We start from the raw sequence: 9,827 nt of genomic DNA, 5'->3' as shown, positions 1-9,827 counted from the left end.
GGAACTTGGTCACTTCTCAGTCAAGTACCCACTGGCCTTAGGAATAACTTTTTTTATCAACTCAGTCTCGAAGTGTTCATCTGAGCCTTCTCCTTGTGAGACAAACAGGCGGTCCTTCAACTCAATAGTTCTGAACAGGAAATTTTGAGGAGTTTCCTTACTATTCTGTGAGATGTTTATCAGTTGTACAGTTCGTAAGCATTTTCCTCCTTGTAATGGCTTTTTAGGATTCTCCTAAGTTGCACTAGGGTCAGTTCATTCTTCATTTCCAGCATACCTCTAAGTTACCATGGTGGAGTCTGAGCAACTGCAATAGGTTTTTGTTTTGGATCACTGTCACTTGAGTCCTTGCTTTTAGTACTTAACTCTTTTATCTGTTCCTTGATCATTCTGGAGGCTTCCTGGAACTTCTCCTGCATAGTGTGGTATTGTCATTTCAAAACGGCTAATTGCTGTTCCGGTTGGGGGTCTTTGTCAATGATGTTTGGTACTTCAGCATTGTCCCTCTTCTCTAGCTCACCGATGAATCTTAGTTGCTTGGAGAAATTGTGTCACTGCCTCTTCACTTTCAGTCTTGACCAGTTCACCTATCACCTCATTGACTATCTGCATGTAGTGTCACCCGGGTTTTCCTTTCGCCATACTTGCTTCTGAGGCCTTGATAAACTGGCAAGTCTCAATGAGATCACCGATTGTCAGACACCATACGGCTCCCCTTCCATTCCAGGATTATACGGGTAAACCTGTTGTTAGGCCATCTCGTGTTAAGTATTAATATGATCGCTTCTTGGCCTTTTAGCTAAGATCAAGTGTAGTATCTGTTCTTATCGGTTGCCAGAGGAAGGCGCTTATGTCACTCCCGAGTGTGGGGAGGGCTGATGTAAATCCAATGTTGTCATTGCACCTGGAAGGGCGGTTTTGGTAGGGGTCAGCATCTGGGCATCCATGCTGGTGTCAGTGGGGCCCGAGTCTGAGCCATCCGGAAGGGTGCTCCTGGTGAGGATGGGTGCTGCATGCGGTCTGAACCCAGAGGGGCGAGTCTCTGGCCTTCTGGCCTAGATTGGGGTAGCTCTAGCTCCGGACAGTCTTTCAAGAGAGAACTCCGGGTCCTCCTCTGTATACAGGGGAGGAACGGTTAGTGTCTCTGAATGTAATTAGGAGTGATGGGAGCGGGGTTGAGCTTGTGGATGGGCAGGCTCTCCCGAGCTTCCTGAACTCCATGCCTTCCTGACTGGAGTGGGGGCTGCTGTGGTCTGAGCTGTTGGTCACGGCATTCTTGAAGGCCTATGGAGTATGTGCCCCTGGAGTGGCACTCCAGGGGTGCCTAAAAATTACTGTGAGTGAGGGTCACTTTGATTTTGGGCACTAAAGTCACTGCACCATATAGCATGCTTTTTTAGCACCTGCCTCTTGGGCCGAGCCTTTTGGCTGGGACCAAGAGGAATTTTTTATTCCTGGCCAGAGGGCCTGGTCATTGTTTTACACAATGGCCACCTTTGCACCCTCCTTCTCCCTACCCACTTTATTTAATGTATTACCTTTATTTGTGTGTCACGTTTTTTGTGTTGTGCACTGCACATGTGATAAGCAGGGTCACAGGTCCCCGGGCCTGTCCTGAAAGTCTGGGGAGGGGGTGGACATGGCCTTCTGGCTTAGTTCGCCCTCTCTCTTCAGGGGTCTCCCTTCGGGGGAGCCCTACCTAGTATTTGGGTGGGTCTGTTTCAGCAGACCTTCTAAAGAAAGGGGTCTGTCTGGTTTCGGCCAGTCAGACCAAGTTTTAAGTACCCTTGTCCCTGTCAGGAGCCTAACGCCCCAGGGGATTCAGGGCAAGGCCCTCTGATTTCAGAGGGCTTGTGTACCTATTGCACTTTTTTGTGTTCACTCCCTATGTGTGTGCACATTTTTTTTGGCACTGGGTGACGTTTTTGAGTGTTTTTTGCAAAAAAATAAAATAAAATTAATATGATGCTACTAACAATACTATAATGTGGCAGTATATATATGGTTTAGCAAACTATGCTGCTTGAATAAACTGGCCAGGTTTACTTTACAGCCGGTTAATAATAAAAAATATTCTTGGTGTCTAGTTTAGAGATCAGCTCACATGCTTATTAGCAGACATCCCAGCTTCTCCCAAGTTCTGCTTTAAGGCAATACAGCGTATTTAGATAAAATCACTATAAAGTGTCTCATTACATTATTAATAATCTGTCTATGTTTCTGTGCAAGGAACTTGACATCAGTGTCAATGTTTGTTATTCAGCTCATAAGTATCAGTTGAAGACTTCAGAGCATAACGATCCTGCTATGCTCAATTGGATAATCCCATCTCTTCACCAGAGTCGATCAGCACTAGGACAGAAGAAATCTTCTGCTTTTTCATCCTTCAAATACACTTCTGAGCTGCCGTGCCAATGAAAGTAAAGTTGCCAAGTTTCCAAAAATTAATTTGGCATGCTGAATTCAACAGAGATCCTTTTAAGTTGAATCCTAAAATACTGGCTCTGAATCAGCAAGGATTAAACGCTTCCAACCGTCCCGCAGCGAGGCTGATCCATCGCCTTTAGCACAGGTTGGCCCATTCAATATACAGTCTCTTTTTTTTTTTTTATTTCTCCAGTACCTTGGCCACTGGAGCACTTTATGTTTTGGGAGCAAACATTTCAAGGAAGAGAGCAAATACTAAGCCTTTCATACAACCTTATGGTGGACATGAACATATCGTTGCAAGTCTAACAGAAAAAATGTCCAAACAATGAGACAACAGAATTTAGAGGAGTCTGTAAATAAGGAGATGTATGGAAGTTGTTATGGCCTTGGTAGCAATATTGTATCATGTTATTACTAGATGGGATCTGTCCTAAGAGCCAAGAATAACAGGATATATACACAAGAAAGGAGCAGTGAATTTCTTTGAAGGGTTTCCTAACTGTACAGCCCTTCATCCTCGGCTGAACTTGGGCAGGGTTTAGTGATAATCCATGCTTGTAGAACATGATAGATTTATAGTTTGCCAGGTAAAGGTTTTTTTTTCCTTAACACAGACCTATCTTGAACACAAAAAAACATTACAGAGGGACTAAACACTGGAAGCTGTGCCAAAACAAAAATAGGCAGAGGGCCAAAGACTAGTCACCAGTATTGCCCGTGATCTCTCTGTAGCTGACCCTTTCCCATTACTAACTTATCATGACTTGTTCGGTACTGTGTCTCTGTATGGAGGCAGCCATTTTGGTAAAGGCAGGACTTTGTGTCCTCATGCCAGATCCTCCACCAGGGAAAACAGTGAGCAACACAGTATTGACATCACCAAATCTTACTTCAAAGTTCCTGAGACTAGTAGTTAAAGGAAGCAGTGTCTTAGATCTCACACTGCAGATATACGCTATAAAGTTGTGATCCTGCCAGTTACTAGCACTACCTGTACAGTTTTGCTGCCAGTCTGTGCATTTTTTGGCTTTTTTTTCTTGTATAGCAGGTTTGCAGGATCGTTTCAGCTAGGTGATTCACAGCAGCCTATCGGAATAGGAGCAGAAGAAAGCAGCAGCATGCTTCATGGGATTGTTTTATTCACAGGAAAAATATTGCAAATTATATTCATATAACAAACCTTTTTTTGATTATTTTTTTTATAAATTTAAGCAACCATATGTGTTCCAATCCACTTGCCTGGGACAAAGACGTGCTGTGGCCTAGCCCCACCAAGAGGCCAGGAAAAGGAAAAGGAGATCATGTGATCAGCTGCAAGGCTATCTGAATTCTTAAGCCTTTTGATGTAAAATGAAAAGGTGAACTAGCTCAAAAAATACTGGCCACCCCTCTGGCCGGACACAGCTGCACATAGTGGCCATGATGCCCCATGCTGCCATTGTAGCTATCCGAACTTTACAATAAACAGCCCAGACCTCATGTGACCATGCTGTCCTGTGGGAAGAAGAACTTCTTTCTTCTGGAACACCTTACAGGAAGAAAAATCCTCAGATGCATTTCTCATTGGTCAGCACGGTTATGTGGTTGTGCTGACCAATGAGTTCTTGCCAATGTGAACATTTTCATAGATATTCACTCCAGATATGTGTATTGCAGTGTATGGGCCACTACATATGCAGCATGGGGCATCACAGCCTCTAAGGCTGGCCATATATGAGTTGTAATTGTTTTTTTTTTTTTACAATCAGCGGGTTGAATGAAAATGACTACAAACAAAATTATAACTCAGCGCTCATATGGGAAGGCATGCACAGGCCGAGTAGTCAGGCTTAGGGAAACAAAAGAGAAATAAAAAATGTCTCTCAGTGAGCGGGACAATGTCCATAGTACCAGTCTTTAAAAAAGAGGAGAATCCATGTTTCAGCACCAAGGGCAGCCAGTGTGAAGTGCTAGAAGCAATCTCTACAATGCAACAAGGAAAAGGTCACAGCGCCACTAAGTGCAGTATTTAAGGAACCATTTAATGATTAAGGCAATTAACAGACCACTCACAAAGTCTATTTGTGGTAAGTGGTCAACACCAGAATCAATGAAATACTATATTACAGCACCAACGTCCCCATGATAACATAGAAAGTACTGAAAAGAGGGCATGGGAAATTATAGGTGCAATTAGTACTATGACATAAAGTATTTTCAATAAAAACACAGTTTATCAAAGTCACAAAAAAACAAATATAAAAACGATTTGTTCACAGTAATGGAATCCACCCATGCGAGCTGCCAGCTGCACTCCAAAGACATGGACATCCAGGAGAGATCCCCCAGAGCCAACTGCAGGATTACCATTGTTCACAATGCGTATACTCATGCTCCCTTTGTGAGTAGTCTGTGAATTGCCTTTTATCATTAAAGTGGTTGTAAACCCTTACAAACCACTTTGACCTACAGGTAAGCTTACCTGCAGGTCCAAGAAATATCTCCTAAACCTATACGGTTTAGAAGATATTTACCCGAAGACAGCCACCGCTGTCTACGGCGCATGCGCCGTAGACAGCGGCCCGCAGGTGCACTGGGCAGGCCACAGATCGCGACGATATGCCGCGAGTGTTGGCTCCCGTGCGCATGCGCGGGAGTGATGTCATCGCAGCTCCGGCGAATCACAGCGCCGGAGCAGCGAGACCCAGACGCCACTCCAGGATCCATGGCAGCGGCGAAGAGGAAGATGGAGGACCGCTTCGGGGGCTTCCTTTTCAGGTAAGTTATTCATAATGAGCTAGTATGCTATGCATACTAGCTCATTATGCCTTTGCCTTACAGGGTGTGTTTTTTATTTTTTTATTTTTTTGCCTTTACTTCCTCTTTAAATGGTTCCTTAAATATTGCATTTAGAGGCACTGTGTCCTTTTCCTTGTTGAACGAAAATAATGAAATTCCCCCATCCAAACACTTGAGGTGGATGGGAGAATGCTCCCCACTGTGCCATTGTATTCTGATGGTGGGGCGACTTCCCCACTGTCAGAATACACTGATCAGCATTAGAGGCTATAACCTGCAGAAAATCCAACAGGATGGTTGTACAGAAGACAGTTTCAATCTATGTATGGCCAGCTTAGGTGCAGTGGGGTCCAAAGGGGTGGCCAGGATATTTGGAGTTAGTTCACTTTTTAATTTTTCTTGAACTTACCATTTAAATAAAAAAATCTCTCTAACTATATAAGTTCTTACTTCTCCTTGCTAGCAATGTTCATCTTGGATGCCAACGAATGAAAATAATATTTACAATGTGACTTGGTCTCCGCCACCTCAATTGAACTGCTGCCTGTAGAAGCTTTGTACCCTATAATATCAAAGCCTCCACAGGGGATGTAAGAGGTTTGGTATTTAGATCCAGTTTAACTGGACCGCCTTCCAGAAGTCATGTCAGGAATGTTATACTCTAACAATGCCGACTCCTGTATTTATTACAAGTCTGCACAGTGCACTCCCTTTGCTGAGCCCAGTAATTTGGGGCCATAAGATAATGGTTCGAAATAACTTCTAAGTACGTCTTGACTCTGACAGGCCGGCCCCTCCTAGCGACATTCCAGGAGCATACGGCACACGGCTAATTATGGCATTGGAATGACGAATATAAACAACAGAAGAAAAACGCAAGCTAACCTCTTTATTTTGATACCCAAATATGACTGGCTTTTTAATAATGCTTCTCACACGTGCCTGAGGTCACATGATGTTAATTGCCACTTTACAAATTAACTATTTATTATGTAGCTAGTAGAGGCGCTTTACTAGGAGAGAACAGAGCTCTACTACCAAGATATGCACCTGAGCCACAGGCCTGGAATTCCCACAGCTTAAGCAAGCTCACAACCCTAATACTAACCACCCCTCACCATATTTCATACTGCGGAATCTGTAAAGGTAGTTTTCAGCTATACTATCACCAAAATATTAATATAAGATGTTCAAAGATGATTTTAAAATTGCAAATACACTGTGTTTGTGTACCTCTGTGCTTGCTATGCAATCCATGGACCGTGGGAAGAACCAGCAGAGTGCTGCACTTAGTTAGCTGCCCGAAAACATCACAGCACCCTGCTGCAGTACTCCCCTCATGAACCTTCAGCCCTTAGGCATGTGTAACATTTGAAAGATATACTGTATATATATATTTATGGCCGAAGCCCTATGACTGATACGTATCTGAACAATACAAACTTATCATAAGATACACTATATGAAATGGACCTGAAAGTGTGCCCTGGTCTAATGGACGGTATACCAAAATAAGGGGGCATACCCAGTGATTAGAAATGAATGTGTTTGAAGAGAAATGTTTGAGAAATGCCCTAAAAAAGGGGATGGGAGGGTGGGTATTGCGCACAGGAAACCGACAAAGACCACAGGCGAGTGGGCTGGTTAAATACCCCCCGGGCTCCTCCCATAAATTCAGGCCACCATACTGGCCTTCTTACTTATGGCCGAAGCCCTATGACCGATACGTATCCGAACAATACAAACTTATCATAAGATACACTATATGAAATGGACCTGAAAGTGTGCCCTGGTCTAATGGACGGTATACCAAAATAAGGGGGCAAAAACACTTAGGTAGGGGTAAGAGAACTTTATTGTTTCCAGCTTTATCTTTATTGAGCCAGTTGGGTGAATGCCCGAGACATCTCTGCCTGTGGGTTAGGGATGTATCGAGCGAAGCAGGCCGATTTCCACCTGCCCAATCTTTTGATAACGTGGTCCGGGACCCCATACCAGGATGCGGATGAAGCTGCTTCGATGCAGAAGGAATGGCCGGAGTACTCACCGGGATTGAGAAGCAAGTTGCGGAGGAGAATCCTTACGTGTTTTATGAACTGGCAGTTCGCAGATAAATGGCCGCCTGTATGACCAGACTGGGGAGAACACCGAAGGGGTAGCTGGTAAGCATGGTGGACATGTCCCTAAAGATGGAACTGGTGATGGGGAGCCGTTTGACTTTAACTGGTGGTTGCTGCTTCTGGATGCTGCAGGATGGCTCGGATCGCGTGGGACGAGAAGATGAATGGTTTGGTAGGATCCTGGAGTGAGAGGAAGTGCTGTATGCCAGCTAAGTATAACCGGATGGTGTTGAAGGACAAGGCCAGTCGACTATGACAATATGAGGTGAAGGCTAGTATATGCCTGGCATCTATGGGGGTGCCTACTGTGGAGGCAACCAGAAATTTGTTAAACGCTTTCCAGGCTACCTGGTAGGCTTTCAGAGTGTTGTCTGAGAGTGATTGGTTGATGAGCTGAGTGGCTCCATGTAGATGCGTCTCTAGTCCAGGGTCAACTGAGACCAAAGCGGGATAGGAGCTGACACTGTATCGGCTTCGGGAACCTGCCGAAAGAAGGAAAGGAAATTAAAGCGGGACAGTGGGTCAGCTGCAAGGTTGTACTTTCCTGGGACAAACGTGCAGTAGACATTAAACTGATGCTGCAGAGACAGCTGAACCAGCCTGCGTAGGAAGGACATCACGGTGAGAGACTTAGACCTGCATTTGTTGACAATTTCGGCTGTGGCCTGGTTATCGGTGGTAAAACCTACGGTTTGTCCTTTCCAGGTATGACCCCAGAGCTGGGCGGCTGCTACAATGGGGTAGAGCTCGAAGAGGGATGAAGACTGGCTAAACCCAGGGATCAAGAGTATTTGAGAAGGCCAGGGTCCGGCGAACCAATGGTGGCCAAAAATAGCAGCAAACCCTGTGGAAGCTGCGGCATCTGTCACTACCTGTGGCGAGAGAGGTGAGATGGATGGGATGAACAGGGAGATACCGTTCCAGGTGGACAGGAACTCGTCCCACATTGACAGGTCTGCTATGGCTGCGGTATCCAGGCTGAGGACTTGATCCGGGTCTGGTGCCTGAGAAAGGTAGACCAACAGGCGCGAGATAAAGGAGCGACCCTGTGGAATTATACGCATGGTGAAGTTAAGCATACCCAATAGCGACTGTAGCTGCCTCCTTGTACATCCCCTAGTGCGGGTGAATTCACGGAGAACTGCCCTGATGCGGGTCAGTTTGTCAAGGGGCAGGCTGGCTTGCATGGAGCTGGTGTCGAGATTGACTCCGAGGAAGGTGATGAATTGTGTGGGCCCATCAACCTTATGTTCGGCGATGGGGACATTGAGGTTCCCAAAGACGGTCCTTAGTTTGTCAAGGTCCCTTGGAGGTACGCCCGGCTGCTCAATCAATAGGAAGTCATCCAGGTAATGGATAACTTGCTGACAACCAGCCTTGTGCAAGAGGATCCAGGCAAGAGACTGTGCAAACGTGTCAAACAGCCAGGGGCTGCTTTTAGAGCCAAATGTTAGTTTAGTGGCGAAATAATATCGGTCTCTCCATTTAATGCCGTGCCAGCACCAGAGGGACGGGTGGATAGGCAACAGCTTAAAGGCATCGGAAATGTCGGCTTTGGACAGCTACGCACCTGTGCCTACTTTAAGGATGGCCTGAATCGCCATGTCAACGGATGCGTATTTTAATGAGAATTCTTCGGTAGGGATCAGGGAATTTAGGCTGGGAATGTGGGAAGAATGAGGCGCAGACAGGTCGTACACCAAGCGGTTTTTATTCGAAAATTTGCCCTTGACAAGCCCAATAGGGCTAACTCTCCACATATTGAAGGGGGGCTGTGTGAAGGGACCTATGACAAAGCCTCGTTCCACCTCGGTTTGCAGCAGCCGGTCTATGGCCTGCTCGTCGGAGGCTGCTGAGCGGAGATTTCTACACTCATAGGTTGTGTGGGGCAGAGAGATAAGGCCGGTATGAAAGCCTGTTGTGAAGCTACAGATGAGGAAGGTGGCTAGTGAGGGAGTGGGGTGCATGGTGAGATAGAAGCCCAACCATAGGACGTCTATGCGGCTCAGTCATGAGCCCTTGTGAGTTTTAACCTCACACAAATTCCTGGGGTGCGCTCTGTGACATAAGACACAGACGTGCAGTAGGCGGCACTGGCTGAAATTACATGAGCCATAGTTGTAGTTATTGCAAATAGCCGCCCCCCCCTATGGTTCGAACCGAACGTCCAAACTTGTCTACTTGTGTCTTCAGAGCGGGGCCTGACGGGCCTTGGGCTGTACCGGAGGTGGAGGGGAACTCTACGGGGCGACTAACCGTCATGTTGGCGCACCAGGAGGCGGTGTGGGTGGAGGACTGGCAGATGGCACACAGGGGCGAGCGTAGGCCGGCAAAATGCCGGCAGAACAACTCCGTATTTGTACCCTAGGTCCACCACGGTGTGGAGGTACAAGTCCAGCTCTTGCCTTCTGGCAGGGGATGCTGAGCAAATGACGTCCCTTAGCATCCCAAAGGCTAGGGTAAACTCTGGGATGGAAAGTTTGCGGTTCAGCCTGGGAT

General features: G+C 46.2%; 1 pseudogene; it reads left to right on the top strand.

Moving 5' to 3' along the window:
• Positions 1-779: 779 nt before the first annotated feature.
• LOC143964625 (U2 spliceosomal RNA) lies at positions 780-909 on the top strand (annotated as a pseudogene).
• Positions 910-9,827: the final 8,918 nt, after the last annotated feature.

Source organism: Lithobates pipiens, unplaced genomic scaffold (assembly GCF_037356315.1).
Source record: "Lithobates pipiens isolate NorthernLeopardFrog02 unplaced genomic scaffold, aLitPip1_a1.2 Scaffold_8, whole genome shotgun sequence".
In the NCBI taxonomy this organism is placed as follows: Eukaryota; Metazoa; Chordata; class Amphibia; order Anura; family Ranidae; genus Lithobates; species Lithobates pipiens.
The sequence above is the reverse complement of the archived record's forward strand: the minus strand, read 5'-3'. Positions and strand labels throughout refer to the sequence as shown.